Source organism: Artibeus jamaicensis, unplaced genomic scaffold (assembly GCF_021234435.1).
Source record: "Artibeus jamaicensis isolate MK-2021 breed Jamaican fruit bat unplaced genomic scaffold, CSHL_Jam_final contig_1769, whole genome shotgun sequence".
Classification (NCBI taxonomy): Eukaryota; Metazoa; Chordata; class Mammalia; order Chiroptera; family Phyllostomidae; genus Artibeus; species Artibeus jamaicensis.
Genome location: NW_026521346.1, coordinates 75,420 through 93,651, shown reverse-complemented (window position 1 = coordinate 93,651; position 18,232 = coordinate 75,420). Strand labels below are relative to the sequence as shown.

Genomic DNA, 18,232 nt, shown 5'->3' with positions numbered 1-18,232 from the left:
CCTAACCTTAGAGGATGGTGATTCAGGATGGATGAGAGGTGGCTTAACAAGATCCTGGTGGTGAGCAAAATGTTGCAGTGACCAAATGTTAACATAATTCAAGAACTGTTTGCCTCTATGGATGGCACAGTATTCAAGGGCTGGAGAGAAGTTGGGGACATGAGAAGAAAGGTCATTGCTTTTGTAGCAGAATCTGAGCTGGGTTGACAGGTAGCTAGGTGACTAATGCACAACACACCTTCTATAAGACAAAGAGGTCAAAATTGCTGGTAATACTGGCAGCATGGCAGCCAACTGAGGATGGTGACATTGCCAAGCCTCACAAACTCACAGGTGTGGGTATGAGGCTCTATACTATCTACCAGTGCCTGACTGAGTTAGTGGGGTCCAAGATAATACATATGACTTGAATGTACAGACTGGCAACAGCTGCAACAATGGGCAAATTCTTCTCCGAGCCACCCTAGTGCCCCTACCTCTGTTGGAAGATCCTATCATCAGAGAAGTGGCCAAAATCAAAATATGTCCCCTTCTTGACATGCCCACTGTGAAAAAGAAAAATAGAATATGCCTAGTACAGTGCTGAACAAAATAGTGTATCTCTTGTTCTTCCCCTATTTATGTTCCTGACAGTGATCTTGGTAAGCCAGTCAAGGGACTATGATCCATAACAGAGGGGTAATGTAATGCACTATGAACACTAAACAAACTACGTTGCCCCTCTATGAGTCTCTGGTCACTAATGCATAACATGGAAATAATACCAGTTAACCTTGTTTATAGGATTGTGAGAGCTGAACAAGGCAGCAGATATGAAAGTGCCTGGAAACAGTATGTGGCTCAATTCTTGTGAGTTTATTACCTTCAGTGCATATTCAGTTTTTACCCTTGACTGTTTTTAATTCTAGAATTCTTTCTCACTGGATTTTTCTATTGCTGACCCAACAGCCTTTCCTACCAATGTCCTATAGTAAGAAAAACTGATTGGTTAAAAAAATCAGTATGTTTGTTCTGGGACTGAGGGTGAACTTCAGGATTTCTCCAGTTCAATCAAAGCTATCCCATTCCCTTTTGTCAAATGATGGCTTTTCCAGCCTCCCTTACACCCATAGGTGGCCAGGTGGCCCATTTCTGCCCAATAAAGTTTAAAGGAAAAGTGGTAGGGAATTTTATAGAAAAGGCTGTTTCTTAATAAGAAGGATAGATGTGAGAGAAGATAATGACGTTACTTGGAATGTGACAGAGTTGTATGGAACTGCTGCATGCATATTGAGGCAAGCATGCGGTCATAGAGTCAATGGGCTGAAAATGGTTGAGCAGGAAGATGCAAGCTGTAGTATGCTTATGGCATCTTTGAGCACCTGGACCAACGCAAGTACTTCCAGACTTCTTATCACTATTTAAAGATAAAAGGTAAGTGGGGGCTGGGTTGAGGGGGGTAAAGAAGAGGAAAAGGGGGATATCTGTAACAGTATCAATAATAAAAAATAATAAAAATTTAAGCCCTGGCTGGTGTAGCTCAGTGGATTGAGTGTGGGCCTGGGAACCAGAAGATCGTGGTTTGATTCCCAGTCAGGGCACATGCCTGGGTTGCAGGCCAGTTCCCTGCAGGCCAGTTCCCAGCAGGGGATGCACTAGAGGCAACCACGCACTGATGTTTCTCTAACCCCCTTCTCCTTCCCCTCTAAAGATAAGTAAATAAAATCTTTAAAAATAAAAGTAATAATAATAATAATAATTTTAAAAGAAAAGTAAATAAAAATAAAAGGTAAAGCCCTGTTTATTAGCTGCATAGTAATACTTCAAGTATAGAACTGAGCAGAATTGATACTTTTTGAGGAGAGTTGATAATAAAAATGAGTTTATAAACACTGACATCCATGGTAAATTAATGCAATTATTATGCTACTTATAAAACATTCACACCTGTGCAAATAGTCTCATTCAACATGCCTACACATTACTAATGTACTCTTCATTTTCTAAATCTTTGGTTTAGCAACATAAATTTATTGATTTACAAATAAATGACTTATGAAATGTTTAAGAATTGTTTCAAGAATGTGATTATTGGATGTTACAAACACTTAAAATTTTCCTATAAAAAAAGCAAACTCAGCTCTGGCTGGTGTGGCTCAGTGGATTGAGCACTGGCCTGCAAACCACAGGGTCAAGGGTTCGATCCCCAGTCATGGCACATGCCTGTGTTCTGGGCCAGGTCCCCAGCTGGGGGTGCGTGAGAGGCAACTGCACATTGATGTTTCTCTCCCTCTCTTTTTCCCTCCCTTCCCCTCTGTCTAAAAATAAAATAAATCTTTTTTTAAAAAAGCAAACTCAACCCCAACTGTTGTGGCTCAGTTAGTTGGGCATCATCCCACAAACCCAAAGGTCACTGGTTTGATTTCCAGTCATAACACATGCCTGGGTTGTGGGTTTGGCTCCTCCATCAGGGCATGTATGAGAAGCGATTGATGTTTCTCATCCTTTCTTTCTCGCTCCCTTTCCCTCTCTCTAAAAATAAAATGTTTAAAAAAGCAAACTCACTTGAAAGTAGCTTTTAGAAATATGCATAGCTAAATACAATTATTCCTCATTAATTATTTGGTAATACTGCAAATATACAAATGGAAGGATAATTATTTAATTTTTCCTTCTACTTACCAGTTTGAAATTATGAATTTATTTTCTAGAACTTTTAAAGGTGAGTACAGAGTATATTTTAGAATCATCATGAATACAATATTTAAATACATTTAATGTGTTTATATGTATTTAATTATTATTTTTATAGATGCTCAGATCATCCCATTTTTAGGCATTTAGACTCTTCATATTAGCTCTTGAGTCCTTTGTTGTAGACCGCTCTGTCTGGTTTTAGGAATTGTATCTCTACCCCTTGTGGCTAAGAGCGAGGGACGACCTTTGGAATGCGAGCTGCAGGAGACAAAGCCTGTCTCTGGTAGCAAACGCTGCCTCAGTTCCTCTCCCTGCCCCCAAAGCTTGGTTGGAAGTCACTGATGGGTAAGACCCCTCACAGTGGGGGGCAACCTAAGCTAGACTCAATCACTTGGGAGGCCTTCATGGAAGGACTGGGGGGCTGTAATAAGGAGCAATGGACTCTCACCCCCTCCCCCAGCTTTGACATAGACCAAGTCCCCATGTTCTCTGGGAGAAGTGCTTCCTGGTTCTAATCCCCTTAAACCTGAATACCTGTTGGGGAGGGGTGCAGCTGCTTGCCTTGCTAGAGCGTGTCCTGGGGGAAAATCTGGCATCACAAAGACTTGCTGATAAACCTGTGAAATCTGCTCTGCTAAGAGTGCTTTCATTTATATGATAAGGGTCTGAGAGGAAATGGGTATGTCTCCCAAAGTTTCTGCAACTCTTTTCCTGACAGACACTGACTCATAGTAAGCCCTCAGATTTCTTTGAAATGTTATCTACTGTTTGATCCTTGCTGCCCTGTATTCCAGTGCATTACAACCCAATAAAAGGCTATGGAAGAGGGCGCTCGGGGCCTTTTTCTCCTGGGAGAAACGGGCTGCTGCTGGCCTTTGTCTCCCCTGAGAAACTGACCACAGCCCACTCCTCCTTCCCAAACAGATCTCAGCATCTCTCAGTCATTATTCACTCACTCGTGTCTGTGGCACCGGGGGGGACTCGTGAAGAAGTCGCCCCCACAGTCCTTTCCACACGACCCTAGCAGTCCTTCCTTTTTCCTGGTACATTACGTTGTTCAACTCATGTCTATACAGTTCCTGAAATGAGCTAGTCCATCATGTAATCTTGATTTATTTTTTAGTGGAAAATGCTTTTTAAAGAGTAAAATTATGATGTTTGCATGCTAGTGGGTTCATCATAGTTTCTAGTGCATGTAGGAGGCAGAAGTAAGAAATATATATGCATTTTAAAGCAAAATATAGTTTTATGCTGATACTTCCCTTTCAAATTTAGGGCTCCAGGGTATATAATTTGTCATCAATATCTTATCTTTATATCTTTTCTCTGAAGCCACAAGCCGTAATCCCAGTGGTACCAACAAAACTATTCACTACCATTACCCCACAATTCACAACCAACAATGCCAAAAAAACCCATGTCAACACTAACACTACAATTACTGATTCTGAAAACAGTTTAAAATGTTCATCTAGTTCTGGTGATCTCAGATCATATCCACTAGGAGTGTACAGAATAAGTGACTATATTTTTAAATTATTCAAAATGGTTTCTGGGTGGTAATGCCACCAACTGGATAAATAATAAATTCTATTAGATTCATGTTGTTTTTCATTGCTTTTGTCTTACATAATTAATTTTTATAAATATGTAGAAAATTTATGTAATATGAAAGCCAAACCTACAAAACAAAATTTTAGTAGAGTCCAGCTTCTTTTTCATCCCTCCTTACTCTGTACTTTCTATATCATTTTGTCTCCTATATCATTTTTGTTTACTTTGTTGATTATACTTTCATATACATTCACACTCACCATGTATGATAAATAATATGGTACTATACTGTTTTCCCCATCTTGATTTTTTTTGGCGTGGTGATATTACCTGGAGAGTGTTCCAAATTAATATACAGAAATAGTTAACATTCCTTTTTTATAGCTGAATAATATTGAATTATTTTTCTTTTTCAAGTCCTCTATTCATGGATATTTAATCATTCTAGTTTTTGTTATAACACACATTGCTTAAATTATTTCAGTTTTTGTTGTAACACGTATTTCTGCAATCAACAATGTTTTTATATTTTCACAGTGCTTCTATGATTTTGAGAACTTGAATTTATGGGCCAATAGGTACATGCTAAATGTTGTCAAATTCTTCTCGATAAGAATTTTCCATTTTGCAAGGTTTTTTTTTTAAACTTCTCACATGATTCTATGGTTCCACAAGTGTTGAGAACTACTGGTTTAAGCCGTTGTTAGATGTTTTTACTGTTGTTTGATCTGTTTGGGTTTTTGTTGTTATTGGAACTAAATGCGTAACAACCTAATGCACAGTTCATCTCTACATCCACCTTGGCTAGCACAATGTCTAGAAGAAAGCAGGTTCTTTGTTCTAGTAGAATGTAGTAACACACATTTTCTTGAATTCCTATAAAAATATGTTATTGGGCCTGCCCCTATTTCAGAAATTTTCTTCTTTGAAGGTACAAAGTGGATATTTTTCATACATTATATAGCAAACATTTGTTTAGAGTATACCATGTGATCAGCAATGTTCTGGGTACAATAGGTATGATAGAAAAATCTGTGCCCTTGTAGAGTGTATAATCTAGTGGAAAGAGAGATATTACGGAAAATAACAAATATGAACAGAGGACTACTAAGTGCTGAGAAGAAAATTAAAGGAGTGTAACAATGAGACTGACAGTGATTTTAGTTATGGTAAGACTTGTCTGTGGCTTTTAAAAAGAACCCTGAATTAAATGAAAGCTGTCTTGTCATAGAAGACATTTTTAAATATTTATTGAATATATGAGTGCTTATGGTTGCCAGGAGAATCTTGTGTCTCTCGCTATGTACCAGTCCCCGGATGAAAGCACTCCTCCCTGTTTCTGTTTCCTAAGCTCTTCCCTTTTTAACCCCCTAAGGTAGCCCAGAAAAAGTCCTCTAAAAAAACCAAACTAGACCTCATTCTATATTGTCAGTAAGGTAAATCTTCTGGACATTCATCAAATTTTAAGACTAAAAATTAGAAAACTCTAGTAAGGGCCACAGAGTCATATAGTGGAAGCAAACTGGTCCTTGAAAACTCTATTAAAAGCTGTTGAGCCCTGGCTGGTGTGGCTCAGTGGATTGAGTGCCAGCCTGCCAACAGAGAGGTCGCTGCTTCAATTCCCAGTCAGGGAACATGTCTGGGTTGCAGGCCAGATCCTGGTTGGGGTCATGCAAGAGGAAACCACACATTGATGTTTTCTTCCCTCTTCATCCCACCCTTCCTCTCTCTCTAAAAATAAATAAATAAACTCTTTTCAAAATAAAAATTAAAAAACAGCTCTTGACTGAAAGGGGAAATATAAACCCAAATTTCAGCATTGAGAATAAAATGGAAATAGAAAACTCACACATCATAATGTGTGAGATATATTTTAGCAATTGTTAAAGGAAATTTAATAGTTTAAATACTCCTATTAATTAAATTTTAACAGAAAATAAAATAAAATTAATGAATTGAAGTTGCAACTCCTAAAGTTCGGCAAAAAACAAAGGAAAACATAAAGCGATGCTAAAGATAAAACAAAAACGATACAACAGAAAAAAACATAGAACTGAATAAATAAAAATATTGAATTCTTAAAATAAATAATAAAACAGTTAATGTAGTCACAAAATAAGTATAAAATACAGATGTACAAATAAATAAAAAAAGAAAAATAACTATTAAATTAGAGAACAATTACATAACAAAAGACATCTCTGCACTAGAAATAGAAAGAAAACCTAAATGATAAGACTGAGTCCCCCTACAGCCCAGACTTGGCATCCTGCAACTTCATGTTTTTCCCAGAACTAAAATCACCTTTGAAAGGGGAGGGATATCAGACCATCGATGAGATTCAGGAAAATACAATGGTGAAACTGCTGGCGATTGGGAGAACTGTGTGAGTTCCCAAGGTGCCTGCTTTGAAGGGACTGAGGCATCATTGTCTTCTGTAGAATGTTTCTTGTATCTTGTATCTTCTTCAATAAATGTGTCCACTTTCTACAAAAAAAAAAGTATAATTTCCTAGGGAAAAAAATAGTTTGTAGCCATGGCTGGTGTAGCTCAGTGGATTGTGTGTGGACCTGTGAACCAAACAAACGTGGTTCAATTCCTAGTCAGGGCACATGCCTGGGTTGCAGGCCAGTTCCCAGCAGGGGGTGCACGAAAAGCAACCATACATTGATATTTCTCTTCCCTTCCCTTCCCCTCTAAAGATAAATAAATAACATCTTTAAAAAATAGTTTGTAAAAGTTGACTCATTTGAGATGGAGATGTTCAAGAAACCAATTTCTGTAGGAAAAAGTAGGGATATTTGGTAAAGAACATTCTCAGAGAAAAGCAGCAGGCCTCAAAAATTTTCACATAAGAACTTACCATAAGTTTTGGGTTGTTGTGAGATCATTTTCATTTGTTTCCAGAAATGTTTTGATTTCTTCCCTAATTTCATTCTTGACCCATTTGTTGTTTAATAGCATACCATTCAGTCTCCATGTTTTTGGGTGCTTTGGGTTTTTTCTTTGGGGTTGGTTTCTAATTTCAGTCCCTTGTGGTCAGAGAAGATGCTTGGTATGATTTCAATTTTCTTGAATTTTTTGAGGCTCGTTTTGTGTCCTATCATGTGGTCTATCTTTGAAAATGTTCCATGTGCATTTGAAAAGAATGTGTATTTAGCTTCTTTGGGATGAAGGACTCTAAGAATCCTAAAACATCAATATCAAAGAACCTATGCACCACAATGTTCATAGCAGCACAATTTACAATAGCCAAGAGTTGGAAGCAACCTAGGTGCCCATCAGTAAATGAATGGATCCAAAAATTGTGGTACATATACACAATGGAATTCTATGCTGCAGAGAGAAAGAAGGAGCTACTACCATTTGCAACAACATGGATGGAACTGGAAAGCATTATGCTGAGTGAAATAGGCCAGGTGCTGAAAGACAAATACCATATGATCTCACCTTTAACAGGAAGCTAAACAATAAAACAAACAAGCAAGCAGAAAAAAAAACAAAAAACAAAGACACTGAAATAGAGAACAAGGGGATAGTGACCAGAGGGGAGAAGGAAGGGAAGTTAAGGGGAAAAAGGGGGAGGGATTTGGAGGAACAAATAGGAAGGACACAGGGACGAGAACTAAGGGGGGTGGAAATGGGAGGGAGGTGGGGAGCAAGGGGCGGGGGAGGACGGGATGGGAAAAATAGACAAAAAACTGTACTTGAAAAATAACTAAATAAAATTTAAAAAAAATTAGAGAGGGAAAATTAAAAAAAAAAAAAAGAACTTACCAAAATTTAACCTCCAACAAAGCACAATGTTATGTGTTATTACTCCCAATGCTTCACAAAATATTCCCAAACATAAAAAATAAACAAAAATTAAAATTATTTTTAAAATATGTTTTATTGCTTATGCTATTACACCCCACCCAATTTCTCTCCCCTTTGTTCCTTTCTGCCCTACACCAAGCTGCCAACCAGCATTCCCCTGCTTACTTCATGTCCATGGGTCATACACATAAGTTCCTTGGCTTCTCCACTTCCTATATTATTATTAACCTCCTCCTGTCTATTTTGTACCTACCAATTGTGTTTCTTATTCCCTGTATCTTTCTCCCCATTCTATCCCTCCCCTCCCCACTCATCTCCATTTCTGTGGTTCTGTTTCTGTTCTAGTTGTTTGCTGACTTTGTTTTTGTTTTTGACTTTTTTAGATTTGGTTCTTGATAGTTGTGAGTTTGTTGTCATTTCACTGTTCATAGTTTTAATCATGTTCTTTTTCTTAGGTAAGTCCCTTTAACATTTCATATAATAAGGGCTGGGTGATGGGGAACTCCTTTAACTTGACCTGATCTGGGAAGCACTTTACCTGCACTTCCATTCTAAATGATAGCTTGGCTGGATAGAGTAATCTTGGATGTAGGTCCTTGCCTCTCATGACTTGGAATACTTCTTTCCAGCCCCTTCTTGCTTGCAAGGTTGGTTTTGAGAAATCAGCTAATAGTCTTATGGGAACTCCTTTGTAGGTAGCTGTCCCATCCCTTATCTCTTGCTGCTTTTAAGATTCTCTCCTTCTCTTTAATTTTGGGTAATGTAATTATGATGTGCCTTGGTGTGTGATTCCTTGGATCCTACTTCTTTGGGACTCTCTGAGTTTCCTGGATTTCCTGGAAGTCTATTTCCTTTGTCAGATTGGGGAATTTCTCCTTCATTACTTTTTCAAATAAGTTTTCAATTAGTTGTTCTTTCTCTTCTTCTGGCACCCCTATGATTCAGATGTTGGAACATTTAAAGTTGTCCTGGAGGTTCCTAAGCCTTTCCTCATTTTTTTGAATTCTTGTTTCTTCTTTCTGTTCTGATTGAATGTTTATTTCTTTCTTCTCCAAATTGTTGATTTGAAGCCCTGTTTCCTTCCCTTCACTGTTGGTTCCTGTATATTTTTCTATATTTCACTTTTCATAGCCTTCATTTTTTCCTCTATTTTGCCACCATACTCAACCATTTGTGTGAGCATCCTGATTACCAGTGTTTTGAACTTCGCCTCTGATAGTTTGGCCATCTGTTCATCACTTAGTTCTATTTTTGGAACTTTGATCTACATTTTCATTTGGGCCATTTTTTTTCAGTCTCAGAGTTCCTGTTAATGTTGTAAGGGGTATAGCCTAAGGTATTTATCAAGGTGGAGTAACCCAGGTACTGCATTGTGGTGCTGTATATGGGGGAGGAGTCGAAGAGGGAACAATGCCACTTGCTTCTCTCTCCACCAGCTTTCACTCACTTTTCCTACCACCCACAAGCAAATTGGGCTCTTCTGGTGCTGATTCTTGGGTGGGTGGATTTGTGTACATTCTAGGACCCTGTGGGTCTCTCCAACAAACTCTCCTTTGAGGCTGGGAGTTTCTCCCCCATCTGCAACCCCCACAGATTTTACAGCCAGAGGTTTTGAAGCTTTACTTTCCCATGCTGCAACCCTGGGTTTCACGGTGTGTCTCACACCCCAGTTGTTTCTCCCAGTTTATAGGCACACATTTGTGGAACGAACCAGTCTGTGCCTGATCCTCCAGTTGTCGCCTTGCTGCATGGTCCTCTCCAACTGCATTGCCTGTATCCGCTCCTCCTACTGCTCTGGATGAATGTTTCTTCTTAAACTCCTTGGTTGTTGAACATTCATACAGTTTGATTTTCAAGATGTTCTGGTTGCTTTTTGTTTTTTAACTTGTTATTGTCCTTCTTTTGGTTATGGGAGGAGGCACAGCGTATCTATCTATGCCTTCATCTAGGCCACAAGCAAATTCAAAATATTTTTATGAAATGATTATAACATTGACATCAAAACCTGAAAAATACAGTATAATGAAAGTTATAGAACAATTTCTATTATGAATATTGATACAAATCTACTAAATTTAACATTGGTGAGCAGAATATAATATCACATTTGTTCTAGACAATCAAAGATGATTCAATAATTAGGAAATCTATTAATATAATTCACGTTAAGATAGGTCTGAAGAAAAAAATCATATGAAAATCTCTAGAAATCCTGAAACAGAATTCAATGAAATTCAAAACCCAATGCAAGAAAAAAAAATCTAAACAAAACAAAATTTTTAAAAAAGCTCAGCAAAATAGGGAATCATGAGTACTTCCTATATATACATATATACAGTATATAATACAATATCTGTGTGTATATCTACAGGTCTGAGTTCACAAACACACAAAGGAAGTGTTGACTTTAATACTAAAATTTCTAATGGGAAACACAGGAAGCATTCCTGCTAAGGTCAAGATCAAGGGAAGTGTCCATGCTCTGACTATTTTTTTCCAGATATATTCATCTAGTTTGTTTGTTTATTTATTTATTTATATTATTGTTGTTCAATCACAGTTCTCCCCATTTTCCCCTCCATTACTCTACCCTGCCCTGCCCACCACCACCTCCCATACTCAATCCTCCCCAATCTTTGTCCATGGGACTTTAGACATGTTCCTTGACTTGAAACTTTCCCTTCTCTTCCCCATTAACCCACTCCCTCTCCCCTCTGGTTACTGTGAGTTCGGTCTTTATTTTCATGTCTCTGGTTATATTTTGCTCACTTGTTTGTTGTGTTCATTAGGTTACATTTATGGGTGAGATCATATAGTTTATGTCTTTCACTTTGGAACTTTGATCTATTCTTTCATTTGGACCATTTTTTTTTGTCTCAGAGTTCCTGTTATGTTGTAAGGGGTAGAGCCTAAGGTATTTATCAGGGCAGAGCAACCCAGGTACTGCATTATGGTGCTGTATATGGAGGAGGAGTTATTTCACTTAGCATAATGCTCTCCAGTTTCATCCATGCTGTTGCAAAGTATAGGAGCTCCTTCTTTCTTTCTGCTGTGTAGTATTCCATTGTGTAAATGTACCAGTTTTTTGATACACTCATTTACTGATGGGCACCTGGGTTGCTTCCAGCACTTGGCCATCGTAAATTGTGCTGCTATGAACATTGGGGTACATAGGCTCTTTTGGATTGGTGTTTCAGGGTTCGTAGGGTATAATCCCAACAGTAGAATTGCTGGCTCAAAAGGAAATTCCATCCTGTGAAGCAAAGGGTCGCTGGTTCGATTCCCAGTCAGGGCACATGCCTGGGTTGCAGGCCAGGTTCCCATTAGGGGACACATAAGAGGCAACCACACATTGATGTTTCTCTCCCACTCTTTCTCCTTCCCTTCCCCTCTCTCTAAAAATAAATAAAAAATATTTTTTAAAAAGGAAATTCCATCTTTAGTTTTCTGAGGAAATTCCATACTGCTTTCACAGTGGCTGCACCAGTCTACATTCCCACCAACAGTGCACTAGGGTTCCCTTTTCTCCACATCCTCACCAGTACTTATTATTTGTTGACTTGTTTATGATGGCCATTCTGACCAATGTGAAGGGGTATCTCATTGTGGTTTTAATTTTCATCTCTCTGATGGCTAGTGATGCTCAGATTCCTTTCATATGTCTCTGAGCCCTCTGTATGTCTTGCTTGGAGAAGTGTCTGTTCAGGTCCTTTGTGAATTTTTTAATTGGATTGTTTGTCTTCCTGGTGTGGAGTTGTGTGAGTTCTTTATAGATTTTGGAGATCAAACCCTTGTCTGAGATATCCTTGGCAAATATGTTTTCCTAAATAGTTGGTTCCCTTTTCATTGTGCTGATGTTTACTTTAGCCAAACAGAAGCTTTTTAATTTAATGAAGGTTCATTTGTTTATTCTTTCCTTTATGTCCCTTGCTCTAGGGGGTCATATCGGTGAAAATACTGCTGTGTCAAATATCTGAGATTTTCCTGCCTATGTTCTCCTCTAAGATTATGGTTTTGTGACTTACATTTAAGTCTTTTATCCATCTTGAGTTCATTTTTGTGTGTGGTATAAGTTGAGGGTTGAGTTTCATTTTTTTTTTTTCATGTAGCTCTCATGTTCTGACTATTGAAACTTGTAGTGAGGCTATGAGCTACACAATTTAAAAACAAATACTAAAAACAATTGTATGCATAAAAATTGCAAAGTAAATCTCTATGTGTAGATTATATGATATTTTACTTGGACAAGTTGAGAAATATATTCATAAAATTAACATAAACAATGAAAAAATGGTAAATTCAGGATATAAAAACTCAATTTAGTATATCAATTTATATCCTAAATTTACCAAATCTTTTTAAAAAGATTTTATTTATTTATTTTTGGGGAAAGGAGAAAGGAGAAGGGAAAGAGAAAGAGAGGGAGAGAAATATCAACATGTGGTTGCTTCTTGTGAATCCCCTACTGGGGACTTGGCCCGCAACCTAGGCATGTGTCCTGACTAGAAATGAACCAGCAACCCTCTGGTTCCCAGGCTGATACTCAATCCACTGAGCCACACCAATCAGGATAAATTTCCCAAATCTTTTTTTTGTTTACACTTAGGGTGGGACAAAAGTAGGTTTACAGTTGTTCATATGGAAAATAATATAATAATTAATAATTAATACAAGAAAAACTGTTTCTTGTACTCACATCTATAAACCTGTTGGGAACACCTCTGCCTGGTTTCAGGAGTTATAACTGCTTCCCATGGCTAAGGTTGAGTGAGTGACCTCCAGAATGCGAGCCTCTAAGGAGATAAAGCTTGTCTCTGGCAGCAAGCACTGCTTCTGCTTTTCCCCAGCCCCCAATGCTTGGTCAGTTAGTCTATGACAGGTAAGACCCCTCGGCGGGGGGCAACTTAAGCCAGACACAATCACTTGGGAGGCCATCATGGAAGGACTCGGGGGGCTGCAACTAAGAGGGCGTAATGGACCCTCACCCCCCAGCTATTCTGACATAGCCCGGGTCCCCATTTCCAATGGGGAGAAGCACTTTCTGGCTCTAATTCATTCCCTTAAGCCTAAAAACCTATGACTGAGAAGGCGGTGCAGCTCTTTGCTGGCTAGAGTGGGTTCTGGGGTGATCAGGTATAAGAAAGAATTCCTAAAGTCCTGTGAAGCCTGCTTTGCTAAGAGTGCTTTCATTCATATGATAAGGGTCCGAGCAGGAAATGAGTATGTCTCCCAAAGTTTTTGCAACCCCCTTACATGACAGACACTGACTCAGATTAAGCCCTCAAATTTCTTTGAAATGTTATCTACTGTTTGATCCTTGCTACATGTATTCCTGTGTATTACAACCCAATAAAAGCCATTGAGGAAAGGGCTCTTGGCCTTTCTCCTCTGAGAGATTGGCCACCTCTCCTTCCCAAGCAGATCATGTCTTGGTAGTTTCACTTTCATCTGTGGTGGACGGGGGAACTTTGTGGAGTTGCCCCCACATAGACCTACTTTTGCCCAACTCTCTCTCTATATATATACATATATATGCACACACATACATAAGTATATATATTTATATATATATGTACAAGAAATAATGATAAACAAAATATAATAGAATAAAAATTCACTTATAATAGTAACAAATAAGATAACATACTTAGAAATAAACTTGACAAGAAATTTGAAAAAACTGTTTAAGGAAAAGTTTCCTGAAGGCTGTAAAACATAAGAACATAACTTCTGCTCTTGGATGGAAGACTCAACATCATTAAGATGTAATTAGTTCACAAATTTAATGCATTCTTTTTAACTCTTTTTTATTTAATTTATTAGGATGACATTGGTTAATAAAATTATATAGGTTTCAAGTGTGCAATTCTATAATACACCATCTGTATATTGTACTGTGTGTTCACCATTCAAAGTCAAGGTCCTTTCATCAACTTTTATCTCCTCTTTACTCTGTTCTACTTCCCCCACCCCTCTTTCCTCTCATAGTCACCATACCCTTGTCTGTGTCTGTGAGTTTTTCTGTTTGTTTAATCCCTTAACATTTCACCTATTCCACACAACCTCCTTCCCCCTGACAGCTGTCAGTCTGTTCTCTGTATCCATGAGTCTGTTTCTATTTTGCTTGTTAGGTTTTTTGCTCATTAGATTCCACATATAAATGAAATCATATGTTACTTGTCTTTCTCTGACTGGCTTATTTCACTTAGATAATACTCTCCAGGTCCATCCATGCCATCACAAAAAGTAAGATTTCCTTCTTTTTTTAAAAAATGCATTCTTAATTAAAAAATACCCCAACCAGGAATGAAGCACTATGGAGTTTTGATAATTAAAGCCATATAGTACTGGCACTTGAATGAAACAAAATAGAGATTTGAAATACACCCATGTACATATTGAAACTTACTATATAATAAAGGTGACATCACATAGAATAGGGAAAAGATAAACACTTTAATAAATACTGGTGGGGCAACTCAATATCCATTTGATAAAAGGTGAAATTTGAGTCATAATTCATATAATAAAAATATAATCTCCAAGAAGTTTAGAGATCTGTATGTAAAATAGGAACTCTTTAATACTAGAAGAGATTACAAGTAGATTCTATAATAATCTGGAGGTGTTGACTTCTGTCAACAAATCAAAATCCAAACACAAAGGAAAAACTGATAAATAATTTACCTACAAATAAAGAAGAAGAAATATTTTGATCCAGCAAAACACAAAAACAATAAGATGGCCAAGAATCAAATAAGCATCTTGGTGAACATATTTTCAAAATATATATTTGATAAAGAACCAATATCCCAAATAAATGCAAAGTATTCTTTCAAGTCAAGTTTAAAAAGCCATAAATCCATTACATGAAATGGCAAAAATCTGAACAAATAACTTAAAAAGACATACGAATGGCCATTAAATACAAAAAGATGATCAAATCTACTCATGGCAACAGAAAGTTAAATTAAAACTACTTTTGAAACCCATTTTCCACCCTTCAGGTTGTCCGTTCTCTGTTTTTATCTGCTGTGATTCATGCGCCATTATCTCATGCATTTATTATTTTAATTTTATTACACATTGAATAATGAGTGTTAATCAAGCTACCTATAAAGACAAGGAGTAGAGCTTTGCCAATAGAAAGTTTTTAGTAAGCTCTAGCTATTTTTATTTTGCTTCATTCCAATCCTGAATAATATATGACATGGGTGCTTTTTCCTCCAACAGTGGGGATTAATTGCTGTGCTCCATGCAGTATATCACCATTATACAACTAATTTATATGTGCACACACCTGCTAACAATAATAAAAATTCCAGAAGCAATCCTTTCCCAATTATGGAGCCAAATAACTTATGGGATAGTGAATATCTTTGGGAAAGTAATTCTGTTGGCTCTATTTTCTCACTCTGAACTGATGAAGGAGATGTTGTTGGCAGTTGAGGAAAAGCTGCCTTTGGTGTGTCAAGTCTGAACAAGATTGGGTCAAGTGCATAAGTTACCATAGCAACAACACAATCAAGATGCATCATCACCCATAGCAACTGCATTGAAGAGGCCTAGTGTCTGAGTAAAAGCTTTCTCTGGCTGTCAGGCAATGTTTAAATCCACATCTACCATGACACCTTGGGGTGCTACTTGCAATGATATGAAGAGGCCACAAAGAATCACAGAGGCTGGATTATAAGTCACTTCAGCAGCTTCAACATTTTTCAGACATTATTGCCCACCACAATTACATTAAGGTGTGGGAGAGCATTCTCAGTCAGGCCTGAAATGCCTGATTGCCAAGTATGGGAATAGCACATTCAGAAAATAGCTTAATTTTGAGATTAAACAGGAAAAAAATGTATCTCCATTTTAAGGCAGTCTCCATTTCTTGAAAATGTCCACACCACACTCGTCCAATGTTTCCAGTGCTAGCTGAGGATACAACTACAAAACCAAAGCTGACACTACAATCCTGTTGCTTTTGGGCTAATTCATATGGGAAATATGAAGAACTCTGAAAACTGGGATCATTAGTTATTCAACCTTGTTAATTTCCCACCACTACCCACAATTGCTACAAAAAAATTGGTGAAACACACTTTGCTAGAAATGAGTTGCCTGATAGCCAAATGCTGGAATAGCTCTCCCAGAAAGAAGTCTAATTTGGGGGTTAAAAATTGTAAAAAAGTATCTATACACCAACATGATGGCCAACCAATTCCTGCATATATCTTAGCAATCCTTGTGTAAATATTACTGTGTTCTCTTGGAGGAATGGGATAAATTCAAATGGTTGTCTAACTCCCCTATATTTAATGCAACACTTCTTTTTTTCATAAGTGAGATTTTATTGGTTGCTCTGAGGATAAGTACACAGACATTTCAATTTGTACATAATTCTTAATATATGTATCAAAAATGTAAAGTCATGTAGTTGTGATTCTTTTCTGAAGTTATTCCAGTGACTTTCCAGCTTAAATTTTGGGAACTAATTTTCTTAATAGAGTATCAAGTACCAATATCTGCAAATGTTGATATGCTGTCACATCAAAGCCTGACTAATCACAATTTAATATTTTATATATTACATAATCAAATTTTCAATCTTCCATAGCACACTAACAAACTTAGTAGGAAAACTGGACTACCACAACAAAGATATTACAGAGTGCACACAATTCTGATAGGCAGACCCAAGATCGAGAAATTGTTTTTTTATGAAACAATTCTACCAAAAACATGAGAATAGAAATAATTTTAAATGTTCAAGACATAGTAAATGCATGACTGACTCCAAATTGCCATTTAGTATGCTTTGTACTATAGGATATAAAAACTACCCCCATTTATACAATGTTAAGCTGACACCCAAGACAATCAAAGCCTCCCATATGCAATATCCCACTATTTTCTGGTTGTATCAATAAATAAATAAATAGACAACTAGCAAATGATTTCTTCTCTTCAAAAAATCATTTACAGTTTAAAAAAATAGGATGAGGTGGAATTTACTCCTTCTTAGAAATTTTTCTAGAGCTACTAAAAAACTTGCATTTACAAAATAGTTGATAAAAATATTCCTCTGGATTGTACAAGAAGGGAGACAGGGACCACTGGTAAGACATGATATATGATATTAATCAGACTTGGCTTCTTTTTCTCCTGCTTCTTGCGAGGCTGGACTCTCTTCCTTTTTAGTTTCTCCATTTTCTGCAGGTAGATGTTCCTTAGGTTACTGGTGAGCCACTTTGGTCTATTTTCCCTTTGCTCCCCTTTTTGCTTTCATTTGCATTATTTTAGTCTGCAGATTTATCCTTTCCTGCTGCCTTTTTGGCTTGATTTCCACTTTTGCAGGAGCAGGTTTATCTGACAACCTCACCCATCTCCTCCTGGGTTCCTACTTCGCTGCCCGCTGGGTGGAGCTGAGCTTCCTTTTGGGCATCTTAGCAGGGGGTGGTATATGCCTGGTGCCTGGTGCCTGAGGTGCTCAGGGCACAAAGAACCTTTGCAAACCTGGACTGCTTGGCCAACACCACTTCTCCCACTGACCAAACTGCTCGGACCCCACCTAATCCAACACTCCTTATATAGAAAGTGTATTCAACCAATCATGTGTGCAAATGTTTTCCACATCCCAGACTTTGTATGTTTCATAGTGTTCTAATTGTGTTTTGTGGAGCTCATTGTACAAGGAGAGCTTAGCTCTTAGCCCCCTGTAAGAAATCAGAAAATTGAAGGCCTAAACACTCCGCCCTCAAATTGCACACCCATAATTGGAATAACTATTGAGATGAAGAAGCAGAGTAAAGACACTTGATTTACAGAGAAACTACTCAGTGAATCAAATACATTTTCATAGGAGTGCTGGCACAATGATAAGGAAGAGATATGTTACAGAAAGGGGAAATTTGAGCTATTCAAGGTTCTTGGAAATAGGGCAGATGATGGTCCCAGTGAGCATGAAGAAAAGTGTTGAGGGAAAATTAGTGGTAATGTAGGGAAATGAATTTTGTAAGCCAGAAGATAATTAAATCCATGAACTTAGTAGAGAGTCACTGGTCCCATTAATTAAAGGAAAGATGCAATGAAGACAATTTTTGTCTTCAAATGTAGTAATACTTGAATGACACCAAAGATAGCAAAGGAGTAATGTCACTCTCAAACATTTGATGGGAGGATAAGCATA

At 37.6% G+C, this 18,232-nt stretch overlaps 1 pseudogene; it reads right to left on the bottom strand.

Moving 5' to 3' along the window:
• Positions 1-17,182: 17,182 nt before the first annotated feature.
• LOC119055530 (non-histone chromosomal protein HMG-14-like) lies at positions 17,183-17,488 on the bottom strand (annotated as a pseudogene).
• Between the last annotated feature and the right edge of the window lie 744 nt (positions 17,489-18,232).